The sequence below is a fragment of the Arvicola amphibius genome, chromosome 10, assembly GCF_903992535.2.
Source record: "Arvicola amphibius chromosome 10, mArvAmp1.2, whole genome shotgun sequence".
NCBI lineage: Eukaryota > Metazoa > Chordata > Mammalia > Rodentia > Cricetidae > Arvicola > Arvicola amphibius.
Window position 1 is genome coordinate 96,400,349 of NC_052056.1, and position 11,528 is coordinate 96,411,876.

Here is an 11,528-nt window from a genome sequence, read left to right on the forward strand (position 1 = left end):
CAGAACCGCCTCAGAGCCTGGAACCTGCACAGCCGCCGAACAACCGCGCAGCCGGAAGTGCATCAGAGCCCCGCCCCACGGGAGGGGGCGCAGCCGCCCCTCTAGGAATCGGGGATTCTCGGTATCCTCCTGTCTGAGCCAAGTCTGGAGCTGTGCTGGACTTCATCTGTCCAGTACTTTTTTTTTTTTTTTTTAATTTTTTTCTATTTCTTTTTTGTTCTCTCCCTTCCCCTCCTTCTCCCTCTCTCCCTCCCTTTTCCCTCTTTTTCTTTCTTTTCTTTTCTTTTGAAACAAACATCTCATTACGAAACTCTGGCTGGCTTGGAACTCTATGTATACCGTGCGGGCCACATACTCAAAACAGGAGCCTCCCGTTCTCTCTCAAGAGTAAAGAGCTTGCTGTAGAAGCGTGAGGACCTACATTTGGATTTCCAACACCACATAAAAAGGTTGTGGTACATTACATGCCTGTAATTGCAGTGCTGGAAGGATCCATGAAACACCTCGCCTCAAAATCAAGGTAGAGAAGCAACTGAAGATAGCTGACATCAACCTCTGGCCTGTACATGTATGCACACACACTTGCTTACGTGAGCACAAACACCGAGAACAATCTGTCTAAACTTTTATTTTTTTTAGATTTATTTATTTATTATGTATACAACATTCCTTCCATGATACAACATTCCTTTCATGTATGCTTGCAGGCCAGAAGAGGGAACCAGATTTCATTACAGATGGCTGTGAGCCACCATGTGGCTGCTGGAATTGAACTCAGGACCTCTGGAAGAACAGTCAGTTCTCTTAACCTCTGAGCCATCTCTCCAGCCCCATCTAAACTTATATGAAGGAAACCAGTGTCTGGACAGATCAGATCCAGTACATACTGGAGTGTTAATTGGTAGCAAAGCTGAGAGTAGATTTCGATTCTCTGATTGTGCATATTTGTTATTTCAGCACAGATTTTTTTTTTTCCAGTGCTGGGGATGGATCCCAGTGGCTTAGACATGCTAGTGCTCCATCATCAGGCTATGTCCCTGGCTCTGAAGAGATTTAAATGTGGTGGCACACACCTGCAATCCCAGCACTTGGGTGTTGGAGGCTGGGTAATCAGGAGTTTAAGGTAACTCTCAGCTACATAAATTCTAGGCCAGCTTGGCCTTCTTGAGACTCTGCCTTAAAAAAAAACTAAAAACCAAGTTAGCAGACAAGACAAAACTCTGAGCTTATCGTCCATTCATATCCAGTTAAATCAAGTAATTTCATGATGGTCCATTCTTTTTCCATTAATATAACCATGATGCTATAACAAGAAAAATTAGTTACTGTGGTCTGTGGTTCACCACATCCATTCCTTTTTTCAGGTTTTTTTTTGAGACAGGGTTTCTGTAGTTTCTGGAGCCTCTGCTTCCCGAGTGCTGGGGTTAAAGGCATGCGCCACCACCGGTCGTCCTTTTCCAGAAATATTTTGATTTCTGATGAGTTCAGTGAACAAACACTTCTCAAGAATGTGCACTGTATGCTGTGTATTATGACACCACAGCTGACAAGTAACAAACGCACTGTTTTGGGATTGGGCAGATGGCTCATGGGTGAAGTGCTATTCTACTGAAGTAGCACAATCACGCTAACTTAGAGAAGGAAGGGTCTATGGTCCCAGAGCCACAAAGGGCCACCATGGTTGGGAGGCAGCAGGCCAGGCATGACAGTTAAAGTGGCAAACTGAGAGGTCACGTCTTGAACTTCAAGTAAGAAGCATCAGAGCGCAATGCAAATTGCAAGTCCTTCAATCAATAGACAGAGGCCGACTGATCCGTCTTGGGTTACATGAAAATTGATCCAGTCTAAAAGGAAAAGGTGATTCCAGCCCTTGGGATCACACACCTTTAATCCTGGCACTAGTGAGGTGCAGACAGGAGTGAGACGGCTGGATGGGGAGAGGCATATAAGGTGGGAGGAGACAGGAGCTCAGTGCCGTCTGAGGACAGGATGACCCATTTGGTCTGAGCATTGGTAGAGGTAAGCACTCTAGTGGCTGGTCTCTCTGCTTCTCTGATCCTTCAGCTTTCACCCATATAGGTTTTGTTATTATGACCAACTAGCATTCGTGCTACGTCTGGGACCCAACTTTTGGGGTATGAATTCATGAAAAAGCCACTTGCCGGAAGCTGCATGTGGCCAGAGTCACCACCCCAGGGCTAGGTTTTCTTTTCCTTACTCCCGGCTGGCTGTGGGCTTTCCCGGAACCCCCTTCTTGGCTGCTGCCAAACCTACACAGCAGGAGTCAGTCTCACATCTTCATTGTTATCGGCAGCAGATCTGGTAAGAAAACTGGTAATTCTTAAAGGGAGGAATTAGTTAAAAGAGGTATTTTTCCATGTTAAAAAATGGAATGTAATTACGATAGTTAGGTTTCTGTATAATTATGCAATCCATGATTTAAAAATGGAAGAATTAAATGAAGGAATAATCAACTTAACTGGGATTGACATACTGTTAACTATCATTTTGGTAATCCTTGTTATTGTTTTGAAAATTCTTGGTTTATCTCTTAAAAAGTTGTTTGGTTTGAGTGCCAAGATACAGGCCTTAGAAAAACTTAATAAGATAGATCATAGAGATATTCGAATCCAGACAGAGGAATTTAAAGGAGAACCAATTCCAGCATTGTATTATAAGGTTTTCAAACAACCAACCTTAATATACCCTGCAACCAACCTTAATATACCCTGCAATCTTATAGGAACAACTGCCAAATGATAGATATCTCCAAGGCTGTGCAAGAGTTAAATGGACTCCTGTGGAAATATTAGATTTAAGGAGATTCAAGGAAGCAATAGTCTCATATGGCATGCAATTCACCTTTTGTGAAGCAAATGTTAAACTCATGGTTAACTTGTGGCTGAACTATCCCTCAAGACTGGAGAGACTTGGTTACAGCAGTCTTGGAGTTTGGTCCTCAGTTACAATGGAGGACCTGGTGGAAAAATGAGGCTGACTATTGAACAACAAAATAGGGCTAGAGGTATGAAAATATCTCAAGATCAACTTCTTGGAGAGGGAGATTATGCTGATGTACAAAGGCAATCCCTATATGATGACCACAATCTGAATTTATATTGTACAGCAATTTTGAATGCTTAGGACCAAACTGGAGAAATAGAAAAGAAAACTGAGACATTTGCTAAGGTCATACAGGACCCAAAAGAAACCTTCACTGATTTCTTACAAAGTTTTACATCAGCAGTAAAAAGGATGATACCAAATTCAGAAGCTAGACAAATAATAATTGAATCTCTGGCTTTTGAAAATGCTAATTCTCAATGGAAAAGGATAAGTAGGCCTTTAAAGGCAAGGTCAGCACCTTTGGAGGAATGGATCCAAGATACAATCAATATCAAATCTCATGACCGTGATGACACTTGGATAGGCAAGGTGATTTCCAGAGGTTTGAGGAAAAATCAAAATACCAAGTGTTTCAATTGTGGCAAACAAGGTTACCTTAAAAGGGATTATAAACAGAGGCTCCTAGAAAAAAGTTTTTTCTATGCATAATCCAAACAGAATGCCCCTCCCTTCCAGATTATGCAGAAGGTGTGGCAAAGGCAGGCACTGGACTAATGAATGTAGAATAAGGGATAGTCAAGGTAACCCTCTGCTGGTGGGAAACACCTTGAGGGGCCGCTTACAGGCTTCCATGTCAAATTTGGTTCAATTGTTTCCTGTCATTGTGGAGGAAACTCCTTCCCAGAGTAATTAAAGAACCTAGTGCCTATTCTAAGAAACCATACTGCTTTGGATGACAGAAGAGCTTTAGAAGATAAAACGAAAATTTCAGGAGAAACCATAAATTAAAATTGATAAAGATTAGATTAACAACCTCTCTAAAGTTAGGGTTGGGACAGGGTTTCACTTTTGTTTTTCCAGGAAAAAAAAAACATCTTGAGGAATTTAAAGATCTTTGGACAAATAAGCATCCAAAGAAAAAGGGAGAACTACCTGGAAAAAATTACTAAGAAAAGGAATAATCTGGCCTAATGTCATCTCTGAAGTCTCCAAAAAGATGATGGGATCTCACAATGACGATACCACCTGGATTATAACACCACTAAGCTGAAAAACACCACCTACAGATCAGCTTTGGAATACAAACTGCTCAGAACAATTTCAAGATGGCTACTTGAGATCATCCAGCCACACAGACTACTCTAGACAGGACTTGAGACAAGCTCTGTACTTTCCCATTACACAGACTGGACAGCAGATGATAGAGCTACCTCTGTCAGGACTTGACAATTAACCCAAATTTTTCTTTTCAGGATCCCCTAAAGGTGCTGTCACCTCCAGACAGCAGGAAGTAAATTTAAGAACAGAAAGCCCACATTCTAAAGAGATGAGGTGGGTGGTTTTTGGTCTTTCATTGGTTTATGGGTATTTATCATTGTTTAGGGGAATTGGTTACAAGTTGTTATTGGTAATGGTCAGGAAAAAAAGCTAAACAAAGGAGATTAGATTTTTCTTTAAAGGGGGAATACATGGTGCTGGAGAGATGGCTCAGAGGTTAAGAGCATTGCCTGCTCTTCCAAAGGTCCTGAGTTCAATTCCCAGCAACCACATGGTGGCTCACAACCATCTGTAATGAGGTCTGGTGCCCTCTTCTGGCCTGCAGACATACACACAGACACAGAATATTGTATACATAATAAATATTTTTTTAAAAAGGGGAATACAGATATGACAGGATAAAAGGGTAGAGTATTGAATCTACTCTGAAAAAGAAAAAGAGCGGATATAGATATGATGAAATAAAAAGACTGAATCTACTTTTAAAAAGCAACTACTAGTTTTAAATATTTTACATTGGATTGGACTTTTGTATAGTGTATGCAAATTTTGTACACTGATATAAATTTAAGATTAATTTTGTTAAAACATACTGTACATACATTTCTAATTTTATTCAAGGTATTATACATATACAGCTCATTTAACAATGTAACGCAAATTTGTAGTTCATTTTTTTTTTTTAAGGTTGACTAATTCTTTATTTTTATGTACTCGATGAAGCAGCTTTCATTAGACTTTCTCCCAGCGGAAAACAGCATGAAGAGCAGCGTCCACCTGCTCTGCTCAGGGCCTGGGTTCGTCCTGGCCCATGTGGTGAGGTGGAGGGGTGTATTTCCCCTCTTTAATTAGCTTATCCCGCTGTTTGATTTGACCCAGGCGCTTCATCGTTTTATACCGAAGATAACATTCTTCGAAATCTTCATATTCTATTCTGCATTCTTTTTGAGCCCGGGTAGCACCGATGCCATGTGCACACTCTATCACTCTTTTTCGAAAGCATGGCATCGGGCGGGAATCTTGAAGGGCTGCTCAACACTTTGGAATACAAAGTGGCGATCGAGGCTAATGCCCAGCTTTTTCTGCACATCAAAGAAAGGCATGGCGCACCACAGAAGTGCCCTTGTAGGTTCCCTGGCCTAGTTCTTTTTTTTTTTAAATATTTTTTTTATTATGTATACAATATTCTCTCTGCATGTATGCCTGAAGGCCAGAAGAGGGCACCAGACCTCATTACAGATGGTTGTGAGCCACCATGTGGTTGCTGGGAATTGAACTCAGGACCTTTGGAAGAGCAGTCAATGCTCTTAACTGCTGAGCCATCTCTCCAGCCCCAAATTTCTAGTTCTTGAAAGTTATTATTACCAACTGTTTAGAATAATAAGGGAATGCAGGTTAGTAATTAGTCATCTATTACAATTAAACTTGTAATCATATTAGTTAAGTTTTCAAAATCAAAAGATATAGTTTAGACTGGTTGTCTTCAAATACTTCAGAGATCTACAGACTATGGTATTTAAGATGTTTTAGTAACATCGGTTCTTTTTTTATGACATAGAGACATTTCTATTCCTGGTAGCACCAATATACTTTAGAGATGATGATGGGCATTGAAGAAACTCAATATGGAGTTTACTTTCTTTGTGTCAAAAGCAAGCCAACTGGACAAGAAAGTGCCCTTGCCCCAATTGCTGACAGTATGCTGTCCTAGTTGGAGAAGCAGGACACAAAAGAGAATGCTGGGATTAAAGGCGTGTGCCACCACCACTCAGATCCTTTATTTTTTAAATGATTTTTTTTTAAATCTTTCAAGACAGGGTTTCTTTATAGCTTTGGAGCCTGTCCTGGAACTAGCTCTTGTAGACCGGGCTGGCTTCGAACTCACAGAGTTTGCCTACCTCCCAAGTGCTGGGACTAAAGGCGTGCGCCACCACCACCCGGCCTTAAATGATTTTGTGTGGGTGTTTTGCTTAAATGTATGCCTGTGCATATGTGTGCCTAGTGCCCTTAGAGGCCACAGATAGCACTGGATCCCCTAGAACTGGGCTGTGAACCCCAATGTTGGTTCTGGAACTGAAATTATCGTTAAGAGCAGCAAGTGTTCTTAACCTCTGAGCCACTACCCCAATGCTATTTTAAATAAATATATATTATATATATATATACATATATATAAAACGTTTTTGTTTCCTCCATCACGTCTCTGCAGAGCAAGCAGAGCAGGGACAAGCATACTGACTCAAGGAGTTTGAAACTGAGGCAAATGAAAATTGGAGCACTTTGAACCTCTTCCAGAGTTTCTGAATACGATGAGTAAATCAATTATTTAAATGAGACAAAGTAAAAAATGCCAATTTTGTATAAGAATTTAGTGGACTGCAGTTCTAATTTAAAAGTATTTTTGTGTATTTGTATATGCATACAGAAGAGGGCTCCAGGGTACTTATGAGCTGCCTGCATAGGTTCTCTGAAAGAGCAAGTGCTCTTAACCCATGAGCCACCTCTCCATTTAAATGAGACAAAGTAAAATCCAAGATTGAGTTCTATGCAAAGATAAAGGGTGGCAGTTCTACTTTCTAAACTTTGGACCTGTACCAACACCTGCATTTGGATATGTGTACACACCAATTTGTGCTTGCTGATGCCAGGGGGCCACCATGGGCATCATTCCTCAGAAGCTGTCCACCTTTTTTGACAATGGCTCTCTGTCTTGGCTGGAACTAACCAAGTAAGCTAGGCTGGTCACCCAATAAATCGTAGGAATCTTCCTGTTCATACCTCCCAACCCAGCCCTCCTAAGTGCTTGAGTTCTGGTATTCAAACTTAGGTCTTGACGGACTGAGCTATCTCCCCAGCTCTGAAAACCCAACTTTAACACAACCAAAAGATGACAAAACAATCACTAGGGTTGCCTGCTGGGAACACAATTTATTATTTTACCAAGTCCCAGGAGGCAACACACTTGCTATGTATTCCAGCATTTTCCTCTTGCTGCGTTAACATTCCATCTGACTTCACATCTCCTGAAGTGGACCACTGACTATTCCTAAGTGCACTCTCTTTCCTCCTCTTCTTCTAAGCGCTCACACAGCCCAGGCTGGCCTCAGACCTACCATATAACCAAAGATAACCCTGAATCCTTTTGCCGCATGCCCCAGGGCTCAGATCACTGGTGTGGGCCACCTTCCCTGGTTTAGGGTGGTACGAACTTGGATTAGAGGCAAGCACTCACCACATGCCCAGCTTTCCATTTGTCCTTTGAAACTTTAGCTTTCAACCAGGGCATCAACTTATTTTGAAAGAGTTCTCTAGCTTTAAGAGAAACAAAGAAATCCAAAAGACCCGTTTTCTCCCATTACTTAGCAAAAGGAGTCTATAGAATTATGAAAGAGGATCTAAAACAAATTCCATTTAAAATTTTTATTGAACACCAACTAAGCATCTGGACTCTTTAGAGGCTGATCAAATCAAAGATCCAGTTTTTAACAGCAATGATTTAATCCCGCTGACATACAAAGTTTCTTCTTTGGGTCTAATTGATGCCAATATAAGCTGGGAATGGACAAAACAGAATAGCTTCCCTAGCCTATAAACGAAAAGACAGTGCCTGAGTTAACTATCGTGTTGACCTGGTCGTAATGATCTTTAACTAAAAGTTTTTAAAAATACACTAAAAATAATTTTTTGCTTGCATAACCAATCCTAACCCTTAACACTCATATTCTCAGGACAAGATTTTCTCCCACCCACACCCCATGAATTGCAGTAAGGGAGCTGGTAATCCCCATTACCAGCATAAGCATTTCTTTTGGGGATGGGCAATGGTGGAGGTCACATCCAGGGCCTTGTATATGCTAGGCAATTGCTCTCCGCCCAAGTCACATCATATACCATTATCTGGGTATTCTAGCAAATGTCCAGCTTGGCCACGCCCCCAAACTCTCAACTAGGGAATTCTAAGCAAGTGCTGAACCACATCCTGGGGCCACTCTAAGTAAATGCTCTTTACTGAGCTACACCCCTCACAGAGGAGTCTACACAAGTCTTACATGCCAGCACAGCTAGGGCAGACTAGAAACTTCAAGCTGTTACCAATTAGTCTTAATTGAGAGAAAGGTGAGCAAGCTCTGCCCCCCTCTACCCCTACCCCCATGAGAGATCAAGTCTCTGCCCTCAGCACTTTCTTAGCAGATCTTAAGGCTATGGGAACTTTCTTGGCCATTCTTTTGTAAGACTATTGATCTTGTCCGGAGACTACAGGATAAGGGAGACTCAGTGTGACTGGTCACCCTTTCGTGAACCAAAACGACTTAACCCCAATCTCAAACTGTAACGAAATACAAGTTTTGGTCCAGTCTCTTCCAATCTTTCAGAAATCTCATTCTTCCATCTTCAAGCACTGGACCAAATTTACTTAATGAGTGCTTGTGAATCAAGACCATTTTAAAGACCAATTAACTTGGCTAACGACTGTGTAATTTGAAGTTGAGTCAGTTTGTGGAAGGGGGCGTGTCACAACCTACAAGATTTAAAAACAAACCCCCCCCCCCCAAAAAAAAACAGAACTCAAAATCACAGCAGACCACAATTCACTTTTTTTTTCCATTTGGGACCATCGCTCAGAGCTGACTAACCTTCAGTCTCTCCATTCTGCTGTTTAGAATATTAAGAGAAAAACATGGGATTGGTGGTATCAACTAGGAAAGAACCAGACAACAGGAAACTAAGTTCTCATAGTAAGACATTAGTTATCATGTATGGCAAAAGGATTTCCCAAACATATTCTTGACCTGCAGTATTGGAGATGGCTTACCTTACCTAAAACTTCAAGTTTGTTTTACAAAGTTTGAAAAGCAAAACAGGTATTTCCAGACATAATAAAAAAATCTGAATAGCAAAATAACTGCTTTAAAATGTACAGTACTATTTCCATACAAAGAGCAAAGCCTAGATCTGTTAGGTACTTTTCCAACGATGCTCGTTGTCTCTAATAGTAGCTGAAATAAAAATCTACCCTAACTTCTATAAGTGATCTATTTAGACCATTTAAGTTTGCGTCTCTGGTTCTATATTTCATTCAGTTCACAGACCTTTGCTTCCCTAATAGGAAATCCCAACATATTCCTATTTCTGTGGACACAGGCTGGCTGTGAACTTGTGATCTGTCTCAACCTCCTGAGTGCTGGGATTACAGGCCTGTACCACTATGCCTGCCTCCCTTATGGATATACATGTACATAGTTAAATTTTTTTGATAGGATCTCCTGTGGTTCAGACTGGTCTCAAACTTGCTAACAGAGGATGATCCCACACCCCTGATCCTCTTGCCTCTGTCTCCCCAGTGCTAGGATGATAGGCATTGCCAGCACATCCTTTTGATGCAGTGCTGGGGATGAAACCACAGCCACAGGCCTCCCTCACACACACTTCTGAGAGTTGCTCATAGTGAGTGGGACACAGAAAATGGCTCTTCGGGCAAGCTTCCTGTACTGAGTGTCTCAGCACTGTTACTGCAAGTGACAGAATCAGTCTTCCATGAGGATGGCAAGATGAACCTGATTAAGTTCCCTTTTGATAAACAGATCAGTATGCCTATTGGAAATAAAGTCGACAATTCTAGGATAAAAACTTAAATCAATAAATATTCACAGCTATGAATCTTCAAACACTGTCTCCTAAGCATAAATGTGCCAGAGAATGGGAGCAAGGACAGAACCTTGCGGCAGAGTCAAAGTAAATATCTCAATGCTTCTCAAACTCTGAGATAGCCCTCCACCTCCCCCACCAAGACAGAAAGGCATTTCCTGGAAAGTAGCCCTTTCTGTGGACTAAGTCCCCACTTGTCTACACACAAGAGGATTTAAGAGGGAAAACAGGACAGTGGTTACCAGAACCTGGGCAGACTAGCTGTTCTGTACACTTCCTATCCTCTGCTGAGTGTATATTCTTCTCAAACATATTAACACTGGAGCAGCCAGAACCCACCAGTTCCCACTGTAGCTCAGAAGGGCACTTCGCATTGACTGTCCCTTTCTCACAGATCTCCCGCCCCACAAGCAGCAGCCCGAGTTTTCTCCCCACCCCACTTCTGTGAACTCTTGTTTATAATCACATCAGTTTCTTAATTATTCCAAAACCTCACTTTTTTCCTGTGATGCGTTCTGTTCAACAGACTGGACCACGTTTACAAGGAATACAAAGAGCGACAGGAGGGGTGAGGTACGGAATACATCAGGGTGCCCAAGCGAACCATTTCCGTAGGAGGTTGTATATGTTTACTACTTCTTTAGCCTTTCCCCACATTTGTTTCCTCCTGTGGATTCTCTGGAGTTAAGACTGAGCTCTCTTGGCAGTTTCTGGAACTTACTGCATGATTGGAACAGATTAAGGGAATTTCATGTCCAAGGCAGTACTATGAAGTTGGCCTCACAGACATTAAGTTTATTTACAGTGTAAGCTTTGCCAAACATCACACTCAGACTAGGTCCCATTCTGGAGTCAATTTCTGATGTATGTTAAGGTGTGGACTGCCCCACATATTAAACATGCCAGTCTCTCTACACACATTTAGCAGTCTCATGTTTATGCCTTTAATATCAAGTGCTTTGCATAGCAAGTTGTCTCACACATCTATGCTTAGCCTTGCCTACCAGGCTGAAGTAGAAAGTCCGCAACTTTGACTTTGTCATAAGGTTCAATTTCACTTAAAAAGTCTTCAAAAAAAGTTTCATCAGGCCAACTAGCATGCTAATGGTTACTAGTAAGCACTTAAGCCGGAACAACCATCCTGAACACTACAGGTGTCAGCCTTCTGAACCATGTCACAGAGATATTGTGTTGAGCATCTAAGATGTTTTGATAACCAGCTATAGCCTGCTTTCTAAATAAAACACATCTTCAAATGGCTGCCTCCAGGAGTGCATCTGTGGTAGCTCTGAAGCCGCTCCAGTAACTATCTAATAGTAAGATGTCCTAATAAAATGGGAATTAAATGAGGGATGGGGGAGGGGCACAGGTCTGTCTTAATTTAACTTAAAAACAAGACCCTAGATTGATGGTTGAAGTACATCAGCATGTAGTTGTGTATGTCTAGTGGCCAACAGGGAAATGACCAAAGTTCTTTCCTGGGCTCAAAACCAGTGTCTGGATGGGCTCCCGGAGTACTGAGCTTTTTTTCAATTTTT

General features: G+C 41.6%; 1 pseudogene; it reads right to left on the reverse strand.

Annotated features, from left to right (window-relative positions):
* Window positions 1-5,024: 5,024 nt before the first annotated feature.
* Window positions 5,025-5,477, reverse strand: LOC119824451 (annotated as a pseudogene).
* Between the last annotated feature and the right edge of the window lie 6,051 nt (window positions 5,478-11,528).